Source organism: Hyperolius riggenbachi, chromosome 10, assembly GCF_040937935.1.
Source record: "Hyperolius riggenbachi isolate aHypRig1 chromosome 10, aHypRig1.pri, whole genome shotgun sequence".
Lineage (NCBI taxonomy): Eukaryota > Metazoa > Chordata > Amphibia > Anura > Hyperoliidae > Hyperolius > Hyperolius riggenbachi.
Genome location: NC_090655.1, coordinates 80,891,006 through 80,907,996, shown reverse-complemented (window position 1 = coordinate 80,907,996; position 16,991 = coordinate 80,891,006). Strand labels below are relative to the sequence as shown.

The 16,991-nt window shown below is 45.0% G+C and overlaps 1 long non-coding RNA gene across 1 annotated transcript in view; it reads left to right on the top strand.

Moving 5' to 3' along the window:
- The window catches only part of LOC137534003 (uncharacterized), a 75,739-nt gene that overhangs the window by 31,994 nt on the left and 26,754 nt on the right, over positions 1-16,991 (top strand). Inside the window, exon 2 of the long non-coding RNA XR_011024272.1 lies at positions 5,291-5,374. This is a non-coding gene — a long non-coding RNA (uncharacterized lncRNA). The remainder of the gene's footprint in view (positions 1-5,290; positions 5,375-16,991) is intronic.

Here is a 16,991-nt window from a genome sequence, read left to right as displayed (position 1 = left end):
GCGGGGATTTCAGGCGATCGGCGACCCCAAAACCCGGGACCACCCACATATCTACATCTCCGGACTCCCCACCCAAGAACCGAACAGGAATCCCGGAGGAATGCCGCCGCTTTCATGTGGAAATCCCCCGATCCATGGGCGCCCCCTGGCGGTCACAGCGCTAGCGGCGGGGAGACAGCTGTTCGGGGGCAGATTGCGGTGGTGAGAGGGGGCAGAGAGGGGAGATCGCTGCTGGGGGTGGACGAGGGGTCTCTGGCAGACACGTGTAATGTTATTTGGGGCCTCCAGGGGGCGGTGATGGGGAGCTATGAGCAGTGTAGTGTGATTGAAGAAGCACAGAGGCTGTCACGTGACCCCGGAGTTGTCGGCAGTCGGCACTGGAGGTTCAGATGCGGCTCCTCACGTGCAGAGGGGAGGGGCTCTGGCACATCCCCCCCCCCCCCCCATGCCTTTTTTACATACAGCAAAGAAGGCTGCAAGAAGCCACGCCCCCGGCGCCGAAAGCTCCGCCCCCCAATCTGGGACACTTTGGAGAGGCAGCCCTGACAGGAATTTGGGAGCAGGTGAGAATATGCATCCCCCAAACTGATCCCCCCCCAATCACCCTCACTGACCCCTCCTCCCCCCCCCCCCCCCCCAGCACCCACAGTAACTTCTCCTTCATCCACACACCCACACTGACCTCTTCCCCCAGCACCCACAGTAACTTCTTCCTCACCCACCCACACTGACCTCTCCCTCCACCAATCAACCCACACTGATTCCCCCCCCAGAACCCACAGTAACTTCTCCCTCATCCCCCCCGCTCCCCACACACTGACCTCTCCCTCCACCAATCACCAACACTGACCCTCCCCCCCCCCCCCCCCCCGAACCCACAGTAACTTCTCCCTCATCCACCCCCCACACCCACACTGACCTCACCCTCCACCATTCACCTACACTGACCCATCACCTCTCCCCCCCCCCCCCCGCCACACACACACACACTGACCTCTTCCTCCACCCACCTTAACCTCACCATCACCCACACTGACCTTTCCCTCCCACCAGCACCCACACTGACCTCTCCCTCTCCCACCCCCCACACTAACCTCTCCCACCCCCCACAATCCACACTAACCTATCCCTTCCCTGACTGACAACCACACTGACCTCTCCATTCCCCCACCACTCACACTAACCTCTCCCACCCCCCAGAGCCCACTCTTACTTCTCCCTGACCCGACATTGGGTATCATTCATAAAGCATTTCCGTGTGCGGAAATGCTGAAAAAAGCTGACCTTACTGACCACTTGGCAAAATCTCCTTTCATAAAGGCTCTTTCTGCATGAAAGCTGACATTCCCGTGCAGAGCGATACATTTCCGCCTTGTGCGGTGATTATATAGATTTATCTAGAAAAAGTAACAAAATGTCCATTCATAAACATTAGAGCAAGCGGTATGCGGACGTGGTTTAGCGCTTCCTCTGCAGTAACGATAAGCATGCGGAATGCATGTTAAGTAAATAGGACAGACCTCCCAAGCAGCAGCAGAGAGAGCAGCACACGGAGGGACTCAGGCAGCTTCTCTGTTTCCGCAAGCCTACCGACAGCCTTCTTCGGAAAATCTCTGCACTTGTATCGCAACAGGCAACATTTTTATGAATGACCACCCAGAAGTCTAAAATACCGACAGCTGTGTTTTCCCGCACTGATTCTCATTACCGACAACATTTATGAATGATACCCAATCACATTGATTGATGAAGTTCCCCCTGTTGGTGTCCTTTGAAGCATGCACTTTACTTAACATTGTTTGTGTCTTGTTACCTCCCTCTTGGCAACCAAACAACAAAAAATCCCCCTCCTCTCTCTTTCTGAGTATACATAAATAATGGACACTATGCTTGTGGCGCATACCACATTTCAAACATTGAATTGGGTAGGACATGTACGCTATGCTTAGTGCCTCTTACCTGATTGGCTGTATCCATATAGCTTTGCATTTACTTATTGTTTGAGTCAAACAGTAATGCCCCTTACTTGGGATGTCTCTGCTCTGCATTTTGTGCCGATTTTCCTGCTGTAATTTCAATATTATTAATTTGTTCATCACTTTATTTACATGTATATTATCCCTTGTGTACCATGATATAACATTGTTTAATCCTTAATATTGAGTGACACTTTGTGAAAAAACAGTTGTTTTTAATTTAGGGACATTGTAATCAGCCCTGGTAACTATTTGCGTTCCAAGCCGGCATAGCACTTCCTGAAGTGACGCATTTCCGTTTGACGGTGACGCACTTCTGGCTGCCGGGCTTGGTTACCCATGTGCGCTTGCCATTGATGGGCATAGACCAGCACACAGCGACATAATGGATGCGCTACAGGGAAGGGAATCGCGTGGACTCTTGCGCTCCATGACTCATTTTCAACACCGCTTGGAAGGCGGATATATTTGCGCTCCAGCTGATGACGTTCTTCACTCGGACAGCTTGTCCTATCAGAGCGCTCCATCCACGAAGGTCCCCAGCTCTTAAAGGGATACTTAAGTCAAAAATAAAAAATGATTTTTACTCACCTGGGGCATCCCTCAGCCCCCTGAAACTGTATGGTGCCCTCACAGCCTCGCTCCGATCCACCTGTCCCCACCGGCGGCTACTTCCGGGTTCGGCGACAGCCGCTGACAGGCTGGGAACGCGAGTGATTCTCCGCGTTCCCAGCTGCTATATCCCCCTCTATGTTGCTATAGCGTATAACATATACGCTTTTGCTGCATAGAGGGTGATATAGCGGCTGGGAACGCGGAGAATCACTCGCATTTTTCATTTTTGACTTAAGTATCCCTTGAAGCAACTCCTTTTCTTATGATACACTGCTCCTGAGGAAGTGGTTATCTTTAACCACGACACGTGTGGAGCGTCTGGCCCTCATCTGAATGCTGCTATCAATTCCAGGACCCTCCAGTATCGGTATATGTATGCTACAACCCCATAAATAACTTTTGACTTGCATTACTGATCCCTATATGCACTGTTCATGCACTTTTACCTGAACACTCATGTTCTTTGAGCATTATATCTATCCTTATTTCTTAGCACTTTGGTCACTATAGGGCTTATTACTGTAGCATGTCATTTTCAGGACTAGACCCGGGTCTGGGATTGCCTTACATTGGGCTCAAACATTGAACCCAATTTTTGACAATTTAAGCAGTTACAGGGCTGATTGTTTACATAGGTGGTGAGACACTTCTTATTGATCATTGGTCCGCAATTGATGTATTGTGGTGAGTTGCTGCTTGTTAGCTGTAACTTTTTTAATTATTTTATGTGTTCTTTGCATGGTGTCCAATAAAGATTGTTTACATTTGGAATGGTGGTGCAGCCTGTATTTCCAAGACCTCTTTTTTCTTTTTTATGGTTAAGGTATGATGCTTTTTGTCCTGGTAGCTGCACACCAGTACTATTGAGGAGTGCGGATTATTTCTATTGCATATCAATCCCAGTCACACAGTGACCAATTGGGCAAAGTTTGAGAACCCTTCCATTAACAGTGTAAGAATGGCTGCAGTTTAGATTTTCCCAGTGAATGTTGTATTTATCTCCGCCCACTTTTTGGTTATGAGGATAAAAAGTATCCTATATGTTATTTCAGGTAATGTACTATGTGTGTGCCAAATTTCATTCAAATTCCTTTAGCCATTTTTGCGTGATCAAGTAACAAACATCCGCACTTCCCCTTTTATAATATTAGTAGGATATGCTGCATTTTCTATATGAACTGCATTTTCTATATGGGCTAATGTGCTTCATTTTCTGTATGGGCTAATGTGCTGCAATTCATTTATAGGCTGATGTTTCTATATGGATTAACCTGCTTATTTTCTATATGGGCTAACATGCTGCATTTTATTAATGGACTGCATATTGTATATGGGCCAATGTGCTGCATTTTATATATGGACTGCATTTTCTACATGGGCTAACGTGCTGCATTTTCCATATGGGCTAAAATGCTGCATTTTCTATATGGGCTAAAGTGCTGCATTTTCGACATGGGCTAACGTGCTGCATTTTATTAATGGACTGCATTTTCTACATCGGCTAACAAGCTGCATTTTCTATATGGGCTAAACGTGCTGCATTTTCCATATGGGCCAATGTGATGCATTTTATATATGGACTGCATTCGGAGCAGTGCTTTTCAGCGCTGCTAGATTTGGGCGCAGCCGGCGCCACCATAGACTATTATAGGAATCACATCACACAGCGCTCAGTGAGTAACGTTGGGGCCGTCAAAAGACGGAGCTGAAGTTGCTTAAAAAACACAAGAATTCGGCCTCCAGCAATCGCTGGAAGCCAAATTATATCATCCCCCCCCCCCCCCCCATCCATGGTGGCCTGGAGGGGGAATAGTAATTAACATGGCCCGGACTTGTGCAGAAGCAGGATCAGCCATGTACTGGCTGTGTCCTGCGCCCAAGTCTACCGGCGCAGATTTCACATGTATGCACTGCATTTTCTATACTGGCTAACGTGCTGCATTTTCTGATATGTTATTTCAATAAAACTCTACCCGACCGGTTTCACTGTTAAGTTTCATCAGGGGCTAAAAGAGCAAACGGCTGAAACGGCATATTTATACCTTCTAAAACTCATGCCGGTCGGGTGAGGCGGACATTTGGCTGAACGGCGTCCTGTGAGTTTATATGCTGTATATCGTTTTGGGTCCCTGTCACAAGGTCCCTGATGTGAGTGATTGTTCATTAATGTTTTTTATTGGGAGTTTTATTGAAATAAATGCTTTTAAGAGAGATACGCTTAGATGAGTTCTCATATATTCTTTGCATGCAACCACCGTGGGTACTACTATTTGAGTGAGCGTGGACATCTTAGCCCAGTAATTAGAAGACCAGCTGGGAAGATACTGGCCGCTGGTCGTATGATGCCCTGTTTCAGACCCTGTAATTAAGGTCTGATAGAATCTGGTAAGCGCACTTGTTTTGTGGTGCAATATTGGTGGAGGAATTTGAGACTAGCGCCAAAGTTATACATCTTATTTATTGGAAGGACACAGAACTGGAGTGTTTTGAACTGTGGCAGCTTATTTCAATGAGAATTTTCTAACTGTTCAGAGTTTATTTATATGATTGCGCTGATATAGTTTATATATTCCTAAATTACCACCTTGAACTAATGTTTTTATGTTAATGGAGTAATTCATATTTTAATATAAATCAACATTTATAACGGTATTTAACAGTATTTATAAATTAAATGTACTGTTTCCATAACTCCACAGGCCTTTGTCGAATAAGTTCTGGATCGGTGGGATCAAGGAGGATTGAGAAGACTCTGAACTCTCCAGAGGCTTCCCACTACTGAGGTAAGTATTCAATTATCTTTTTTCGCTTCAGGTACCCTTGAAAGGATACATGAGGTGACATGATGAGATACAGTGACTTGCAAAAGTATTTGCCCCCCTTGAAGTTTTCCACATTTTGTCACATTACTGCCAGAAACATGAATCAATTTTATTGGAATTTCACATGAAAGACCAATACAAAGTACTGTACACGTGAGAAGTGGGATGAAAATCCTATATGATTCCAAACATTTTTTACAAAACAATAACTGCAAAGTGGGGTGTGGGCGTAATTATTCAGCCCCTTTTGGTCTGAGTGCAGTCAGTTGCCCATAGACATTGCCTGATGAGTGCTAATGACTAAATAGAGTGCACCTGTGTGTAATCTAATGTCAGTGCAAATACAGCTGCTCTGTGACGGCCTCAGGGGTTGTCTAAGAGAATCTTGGGAGCAACAACACCATGAAGTCCAAAGAACACACCAGACAGGTCAGGGATAATAACCTTATTGAGGTTATTGAGAAATTTAAAGCAGGCTTAGGCTACAAAATGATTACCAAAGCCTTGAACATCCCACGGAGCACTGTTCAAGCGATCATTCAGAAATGGAAGGAGTATGGCACAACTGTAAACCTACCAAGACAAGGCCGTCCACCTAAACTCACAGGCCAAACAAGGAGAGCGCTGATCAGAAATGCAATCAAGAGGCCCATGGTGACTCTGGACGAGCTGCAGAGATCTACAGCTCAGGTGGGGGAATCTGTCCATAGGTTCACCTTCCAGCAGGACAACGACCCTAAACTTAAAGCCAGGGCAACAATGGAATGGTTTAAAACAAAACATATCCATGTGTTAGAATGGCCCAGCCAAAGTCCAGATCTAAATCCAATCGAGAATCTGTAGCAAGATCTGAAAACTGCTGTTCACAAACGCTGTCCATCTAATCTGACTGAGCTGGAGCTGTTTTGCAAAGAAGAATGGGCAAGGATTTCAGTCTCTAGATGTGCAAAGCTGGTAGAGACATACCCTAAAAGACTGGCAGCTGTAATTGCAGCAAAAGGTGGTTCTACAAAGTATTGGCTGAATAATTATGCACACCCCACTTTTCAGTTATTTATTTGTAAAAAATGTTTGGAATCATGTATGATTTTCGTTCCACTTCTCACGTGTACACCACTTTGTAATGGTCTTTTATGTGGAATTCCAATAAAATTGATTCATGTTTGTGGCAGTAATGTGACAAAATGTGGAAAACTTCAAGGGGGCCAAATACTTTTGCAAGCCACTGTAGACATGTCTATGTACAGCGCCAAATATACAAATAACTATGCTGTGTTCCTTTTTTTCTTTCCCTGCCTGAAAGAGTTAAACATCAGGAATGCAAGTGACTGGCTTGGGACTGGATGGGACCACAGCGTAACCCTCAGTGATAAGGAATTACAGCCATAATACAGAAAATGGCTTCTGAGAGCAGAAAATAGATTAAAAAGGGTCAACAGTTCATAGACTTTAGCTCTGGCATACTTCAATGAAGGGTTATTGAGCAGAGACAATGAAACAGTAAAAACTTAAAAAGTAGATTTAAATATAAAATAAAACTTCTGCCGCTGAGGGAGTCATCAGATACTCACTTTGCCCATGCGCTGCAGCTACAAACTTCTTCCTGTTCTTGTGTTCCATCTCACATTAAGAGTGCTTCCTAGGGGACGCTCTTGCTGTGAGATGGAACACAAGAACAGGAAGAAGATTGTAGCTGTAGCGCATGGAGCATGGCCGAAGTGAGTATCTAATGACTGCTGAGCAGCTGCTGCTGCTTCCCCACTGATCCTGACTACCTATACAGCGGCATCTAATACTGACTATCTATACAGAGGCATCTAGTACTATCTATACTGATGCATCTAATCCTGACTATTTATACAGAGGCATCTAATCCTGACTATCTATACCACGTGTCAAACTCTGGCCCGTGGGCCAAATTTGGCCCGCAGCGCCAGAAAACTTGGCCCGCAAGTGCTTTCCTGATTTTACATTGATTTTGGCCCGTGGCCATGCTCCCGGCTCCGCCCCCTCCCACAGTAAGTTTGCGCTGCCCTCCTTCCTTGTATGAGTGATAGGGCGTGATTACGCTCAAACACTCGCTTGCTCCACCTAACTAATGACATGAGGGGTTTTACTTCCTGGCTGCCGCTCCATTACCTCCTGGAGTCGGAGACCCGTCCTGCACAGAAGTCCATTCCCCTGATGCTCTTCACATGCCTAGCGCCATGGCATGCAGCAGTGATGTGAACACAGCAGGGCGGCTCCCCCAGTAACATCGCGTATACAGGAAATACTTCCTGTATACGCGCCTTCTGTGTCGGAGCCGCTCTGCTGTGTTCACATCACTGCTGCATGCCATGGCGCTGGGCATGCGAAGAGCATCAGGGGAGTAGACTTCTGTGCAGGACGGGCCGCCGACTCCAGGAGGTAATGGAGCGGCGGCCAGGGAAAAAGGGGTGGCAGGCTGGCTACCTACAGGGGACAGCTACCTATCTAATCTATACTGGGGGACAGCTACCTAATCTATACAGGGGGAAAGCTACCTATCTAATCTATACTGGGGGACAGCTACCTATCTAATCTATACTGTGTACAGCTGCCTATCTATCTAATCTATACAGGGACAGCTACCTATCTAATCTATACTGGGGGACAGCTACCTAATCTATACAGGGGGAAAGCTACCTATGTAATCTATACTTGGGGACAGCTACCTATCTAATCTATACTGTGTACAGCTGCCTATCTATCTAATCTATACAGGGGACAGCTACCTATCTATCTAATCTATACAGGGGACAGCTACCTATCTAATCTATACTGGGGGACAGCTGCCTATCTATCTAATCTATACAGGGGACAGCTACCTATCTAATCTATACTGGGGACAGCTACCTATCTAATCTATACAGGGGACAGCTACCTATCTAACCTATACAGGGGACAGCTACCTATCTAATCTATACAGGGGACAGCTACCTATCTAATCTATACTGGGGACAGCTACCTATCTAATCTATACTGGGGACAGCTACCTATCTAATCTATACAGGGGACAGCTACCTATCTAATCTATACAGGGGAGAGCTGCCTATCTAATCTATACAGGGGACAGCTGCATATCTAATCTATACAGGGGACAGCTGCCTATCTAATCTATACTGGGGGGCAGCTACCTAGCTAATCTATACTGGGGGACAGCTACCTATCCATCTAATCTATACAGGGGACAGCTACCTATCTAATCTATGCTGGGGGACAGCTGCCTATCTATCTAATCTATACAGGGGACAGCTACCTATCTAATCTATACTGGGGACAGCTACCTATCTAATCTATACAGGGGACAGCTACCTATCTAACCTATACAGGGGACATCTACCTATCTAATCTATACAGGGGACAGCTACCTATCTAATCTATACTGGGGACAGCTACCTATCTAATCTATACTGGGGACAGCTACCTATCTAATCTATACAGGGGACAGCTACCTATCTAATCTATACAGGGGAGAGCTGCCTATCTAATCTATACTAGGGGACAGCTACCTAGCTAATTTATACTGGGGACAGCTACCTATCTAATCTATAAAGGGGACAGCTGCCTATCTAATCTATACAGGGGACAGCTACCTATCTTATCTACTGGGGATAGCTACCTATCTAATCTATACAGGGGTCACCTGCCTATCTAATCTATACAGGGGACAGCTGCCTATCTAATCTATAAAGGGGACAGCTGCCTATCTAATCTATACTGGGGACAGCTACCTATCTAATCTATACTGGGGACAGCTACCTATCTAATCTATACTGGGAACAGCTACCTATCTAATCTATACTGGGGACAGCTACCTATCTAATCTATAAAGGGGATAGCTACCTATCTAATCTATAAAGGGGACAGCTGCCTATCTAATCTATACTGGGGACAGCTGCCTATCTAATCTATACTGGGGACAGCTACCTATCTAATCTATACAGGGGGAAAGCTACCTATGTAATCTATACTTGGGGACAGCTACCTATCTAATCTATACTGTGTACAGCTGCCTATCTATCTAATCTATACAGGGGACAGCTACCTATCTAATCTATACTGGGGGACAGCTGCCTATCTATCTAATCTATACAGGGGATAGCTACCTATCTAATCTATACTGGGGGACAGCTGCCTATCTATCTAATCTATACAGGGGACAGCTACCTATCTAACCTATACAGGGGACAGCTACCTATCTAACCTATACAGGGGACAGCTACCTATCTAACCTATACAGGGGACAGCTACCTATCTAATCTATACTGGGGACAGCTACCTATCTAATCTATACTGGGGACAGCTACCTATCTAATCTAAACAGGGGACAGCTACCTATCTAATCTATAAAGGGGACAGCTACCTATCTAATCTATACTGGGGACAGCTACCTATCTAATCTATACTGGGGACAGCTACCTATCTAATCTATACTGGGGACAGCTACCTATCTAATCTATACAGGGGACAGCTACCTATCTAATCTATACAGGGGAGAGCTGCCTATCTAATGTATACAGGGGACAGCTGCATATCTAATCTATACTAGGGGACAGCTACCTAGCTAATTTATACTGGGGACAGCTACCTATCTAATCTATAAAGGGGACAGCTGCCTATCTAATCTATACAGGGGACAGCTACCTATCTTATCTACTGGGGACAGCTACCTATCTAATCTATACAGGGGTCACCTTCCTATCTAATCTATACAGGGGACAGCTACCTGTCTAATCTATACTGGGGACAGCTGCCTATCTAATCTATAAAGGGGACAGCTGCCTATCTAATCTACACTGGGGACAGCTACCTATCTAATCTATACTGGGGACAGCTACCTATCTAATCTATACAGGGGATAGCTACCTATCTAATCTATACTGGGGACAGCTACCTATCTAATCTAAACAGGGGACAGCTACCTATCTAATCTATAAAGGGGACAGCTACCTATCTAATCTATACTGGGGACAGCTACCTATCTAATCTATACTGGGGACAGCTACCTATCTAATCTATACAGGGGACAGCTACCTATCTAATCTATACTGGGGACAGCTGCCTATCTAATCTATACAGGGGGCAGCTACCTATCTAATCTATACAGGGGACAGCTGCCTATCTAATCTATACAGGGGACAGCTGCCTATCTAATCTATACTGGGGACAGCTGCCTATCTAATCTATACTGGGGACAGCTACCTAACTAATCTATACTGGGGACAGCTACCTATCTAATCTATACAGGAGACAGCTGCCTATCTAATCTATAAAGGGGACAGCTGCCTATCTAATCTATACTAGGGACAGCTACCTATCTAATATATACAGGGGACAGCTACCTATCTAATCTATACAGGGGACAGCTACCTATCTAATCTATACAGGGGAGAGCTGCCTATCTAATGTATACAGGGGACAGCTGCATATCTAATCTATACTAGGGGACAGCTACCTAGCTAATTTATACTGGGGACAGCTACCTATCTAATCTATAAAGGGGACAGCTGCCTATCTAATCTATACAGGGGACAGCTACCTATCTTATCTACTGGGGACAGCTACCTATCTAATCTATACAGGGGTCACCTTCCTATCTAATCTATACAGGGGACAGCTACCTGTCTAATCTATACTGGGGACAGCTGCCTATCTAATCTATAAAGGGGACAGCTGCCTATCTAATCTACACTGGGGACAGCTACCTATCTAATCTATACTGTGGACAGATACCTATCTAATCTATACAGGGGATAGCTACCTATCTAATCTATACTGGGGACAGCTACCTATCTAATCTAAACAGGGGACAGCTACCTATCTAATCTATAAAGGGGACAGCTACCTATCTAATCTATACTGGGGACAGCTACCTATCTAATCTATACTGGGGACAGCTACCTATCTAATCTATACAGGGGACAGCTACCTATCCAATCTATACTGGGGACAGCTGCCTATCTAATCTATACAGGGGGCAGCTACCTATCTAATCTATACAGGGGACAGCTGCCTATCTAATCTATACAGGGGACAGCTGCCTATCTAATCTATACTGGGGACAGCTGCCTATCTAATCTATACTGGGGACAGCTACCTAACTAATCTATACTGGGGACAGCTACCTATCTAATCTATACAGGAGACAGCTGCCTATCTAATCTATAAAGGGGACAGCTGCCTATCTAATCTATACTAGGGACAGCTACCTATCTAATATATACAGGGGACAGCTACCTATCTAATCTATACTGGGGACAGCTACCTATCTAATCTATACAGGGGACAGCTACCTATCTAATCTATACTGGGGACAGCTACCTATCTAATCTATACTGGGGACAGCTACCTATCTAATCTATACAGGGGGCAGCTACCTATCTAATCTATACTGGGGACAGCTACCTATCTAATCTATACAGGGGAGAGCTACCTATCTAATCTATACCGGGGAGAGCTGCCTATCTAATCTATACAGGGGACACCTGCCTATCTAATCTATACAGGGGACAGCTGCCTATCTAATCTATAAAGGGGACAGCTGCCTATCTAATCTATACAGGGGACACCTGCCTATCTAATCTATACAGGGGACAGCTGCCTAGCTAATCTATACTGGGACAGCTACCTATCTAATCTATACTTGGGACAGCTGCCTATCTAATCTATAAAGCGGACAGCTGCCTATTTAATCTATACTGGGGACAGCTACCTATTTAATCTATACTGGGGACAGCTACCTATCTAATCTATACTGGGGACAGCTACCTATCTAATCTATACAGGGGATAGCTACCTATCTAATCTATACTGGGGACAGCTACCTATCTAATCTATACAGGGGACAGCTACCTATCTAATCTATACAGGGGACAGCTACCTATCTAATCTATAAAGGGGACAGCTACCTATCTAATCTATACTGGGGGCAGCTACCTATCTAATCTATACTGGGGACAGCTACCTATCTAATCTATACAGGGGATAGCTACCTATCTAATCTATACTGGGGACAGCTACCTATCTAATCTATACAGGGGACAGCTACCTATCTAATCTATAAAGGGGACAGCTACCTATCTAATCTATACTGGGGGCAGCTACCTATCTAATCTATACTGGGGACAGCTGCCTATCTAATCTATACAGGGGGCAGCTACCTATCTAATCTATACCTGGGGACAGCTACCTATCTAATCTATACAGGGGACAGCTGCCTATCTAATCTATACTGGGGACAGCTACCTATCTAATCTATACTGGGGACAGCTACCTATCTACTCTATACAAGGGACAGCTACCTATCTAATCTATACAGGGGACAGCTGCCTATCTAATCTATACAGGGGACAGCTGCCTATCTAATCTATACAGGGGACAGCTGCCTATCTAATCTATGCTGGGGACAGCTGCCTATCTAATCTATGCTGGGGACAGCTACCTATCTAATCTATACAGGGGACAGCTACCTATCTAATCTATACTGGGGACAGCTACCTATCTAATCTATACAGGGGACAGCTACCTATCTAATCTATACAGGGGACAGCTACCTATCTAATCTATACAGGGGGCAGCTACCTATCTAATCTATACTGGGGACAGCTACCTATCTAATCTATACTGGGGACAGCTACCTATCTAATCTATACAGGGGACAGCTGCCTATCTAATCTATACAGGGGACAGCTGCCTATCTAATCTATACTGGGAGGCAGCTACCTAGCTAATCTATACTGGGGACAGCTACCTATCTAGTCTATACAGGGGACAGCTGCCTATCTAATGTATACAGGGGACAGCTGCCTATCTAATCTATACTGGAGGACAGCTACCTAGCTAATCTATACTGGGGACAGCTACCTATCTAGTCTATACAGGGGACAGCTACCTATCTAACCTATACTGGGGACAGCTACCTATCTAACCTATACAGAGGGCAGCTACCTATCTAACCTATACAGAGGTCAGCTACCTATCTAATCTATACAGGGGACAGCTACCTATCTAATCTATACTGGGGACAGCTACCTAGCTAACCTATACTGGGAAAACCTACCTAGCTAATCTATACTGGACGCACCTACCTAGCTAATCTATACTGGGGAAACCTACCTAGCTAATCTATACTGGAGGTACCTACCTACCTAGCTAATCTGTATTGGGGACAGCTGCCTAGCTAATCTATACTGGGACAGCTACCTATCTAATCTATACTTGGGACAGCTGCCTATCTAATCTATAAAGCGGACAGCTGCCTATTTAATCTATACTGGGGACAGCTACCTATTTAATCTATACTGGGGACAGCTACCTATCTAATCTATACTGGGGACAGCTACCTATCTAATCTATACAGGGGATAGCTACCTATCTAATCTATACTGGGGACAGCTACCTATCTAATCTATACAGGGGACAGCTACCTATCTAATCTATACAGGGGACAGCTACCTATCTAATCTATAAAGGGGACAGCTACCTATCTAATCTATACTGGGGGCAGCTACCTATCTAATCTATACTGGGGACAGCTACCTATCTAATCTATACAGGGGATAGCTACCTATCTAATCTATACTGGGGACAGCTACCTATCTAATCTATACAGGGGACAGCTACCTATCTAATCTATAAAGGGGACAGCTACCTATCTAATCTATACTGGGGGCAGCTACCTATCTAATCTATACTGGGGACAGCTGCCTATCTAATCTATACAGGGGGCAGCTACCTATCTAATCTATACCTGGGGACAGCTACCTATCTAATCTATACAGGGGACAGCTGCCTATCTTATCTATACTGGGGACAGCTACCTATCTAATCTATACTGGGGACAGCTACCTATCTACTCTATACAAGGGACAGCTACCTATCTAATCTATACAGGGGACAGCTGCCTATCTAATCTATACAGGGGACAGCTGCCTATCTAATCTATACAGGGGACAGCTGCCTATCTAATCTATAAAGGGGACAGCTGCCTATCTAATCTATGCTGGGGACAGCTACCTATCTAATCTATACAGGGGACAGCTACCTATCTAATCTATACTGGGGACAGCTACCTATCTAATCTATACAGGGGACAGCTACCTATCTAATCTATACAGGGGACAGCTACCTATCTAATCTATACAGGGGGCAGCTACCTATCTAATCTATACTGGGGACAGCTACCTATCTAATCTATACTGGGGACAGCTACCTATCTAATCTATACAGGGGACAGCTGCCTATCTAATCTATACAGGGGACAGCTGCCTATCTAATCTATACTGGGAGGCAGCTACCTAGCTAATCTATACAGGGGACAGCTGCCTATCTAATCTATACAGGGGACAGCTGCCTATCTAATCTATAAAGGGGACAGCTGCCTATCTAATCTATGCTGGGGACAGCTACCTATCTAATCTATACAGGGGACAGCTACCTATCTAATCTATACTGGGGACAGCTACCTATCTAATCTATACAGGGGACAGCTACCTATCTAATCTATACAGGGGACAGCTACCTATCTAATCTATACAGAGGGCAGCTACCTATCTAACCTATACAGAGGTCAGCTACCTATCTAATCTATACAGGGGACAGCTACCTATCTAATCTATACTGGGGACAGCTACCTAGCTAACCTATACTGGGAAAACCTACCTAGCTAATCTATACTGGACGCACCTACCTAGCTAATCTATACTGGGGAAACCTACCTAGCTAATCTATACTGGAGGTACCTACCTACCTAGCTAATCTGTATTGGGGACAGCTGCCTAGCTAATCTATACTGGGACAGCTACCTATCTAATCTATACTTGGGACAGCTGCCTATCTAATCTATAAAGCGGACAGCTGCCTATTTAATCTATACTGGGGACAGCTACCTATTTAATCTATACTGGGGACAGCTACCTATCTAATCTATACTGGGGACAGCTACCTATCTAATCTATACAGGGGATAGCTACCTATCTAATCTATACTGGGGACAGCTACCTATCTAATCTATACAGGGGACAGCTACCTATCTAATCTATACAGGGGACAGCTACCTATCTAATCTATAAAGGGGACAGCTACCTATCTAATCTATACTGGGGGCAGCTACCTATCTAATCTATACTGGGGACAGCTACCTATCTAATCTATACAGGGGATAGCTACCTATCTAATCTATACTGGGGACAGCTACCTATCTAATCTATACAGGGGACAGCTACCTATCTAATCTATAAAGGGGACAGCTACCTATCTAATCTATACTGGGGGCAGCTACCTATCTAATCTATACTGGGGACAGCTGCCTATCTAATCTATACAGGGGGCAGCTACCTATCTAATCTATACCTGGGGACAGCTACCTATCTAATCTATACAGGGGACAGCTGCCTATCTTATCTATACTGGGGACAGCTACCTATCTAATCTATACTGGGGACAGCTACCTATCTACTCTATACAAGGGACAGCTACCTATCTAATCTATACAGGGGACAGCTGCCTATCTAATCTATACAGGGGACAGCTGCCTATCTAATCTATACAGGGGACAGCTGCCTATCTAATCTATAAAGGGGACAGCTGCCTATCTAATCTATGCTGGGGACAGCTACCTATCTAATCTATACAGGGGACAGCTACCTATCTAATCTATACTGGGGACAGCTACCTATCTAATCTATACAGGGGACAGCTACCTATCTAATCTATACAGGGGACAGCTACCTATCTAATCTATACAGGGGGCAGCTACCTATCTAATCTATACTGGGGACAGCTACCTATCTAATCTATACTGGGGACAGCTACCTATCTAATCTATACAGGGGACAGCTGCCTATCTAATCTATACAGGGGACAGCTGCCTATCTAATCTATACTGGGAGGCAGCTACCTAGCTAATCTATACTGGGGACAGCTACCTATCTAGTCTATACAGGGGACAGCTGCCTATCTAATGTATACAGGGGACAGCTGCCTATCTAATCTATACTGGAGGACAGCTACCTAGCTAATCTATACTGGGGACAGCTACCTATCTAGTCTATACAGGGGACAGCTACCTATCTAACCTATACTGGGGACAGCTACCTATCTAACCTATACAGAGGGCAGCTACCTATCTAACCTATACAGAGGTCAGCTACCTATCTAATCTATACAGGGGACAGCTACCTATCTAATCTATACTGGGGACAGCTACCTAGCTAACCTATACTGGGAAAACCTACCTAGCTAATCTATACTGGACGCACCTACCTAGCTAATCTATACTGGGGAAACCTACCTAGCTAATCTATACTGGAGGTACCTACCTACCTAGCTAATCTGTATTGGGGACAACTACCTAGCTATCCTATACTGGGTGCACCTATGCTGGTCTACTTATACTGGGCCACCTACCTGACTAACCCATACTGGGGGCACCTACTTAGCTAACCTATACTGGGGGCACCTATGCCTTACTAACCTATACGGGTTGCACCTACCTAGCTAAACTATACTGGATGCACCTATGTCTACCTGAACTGGGAGTACTTACCTGGCTAAC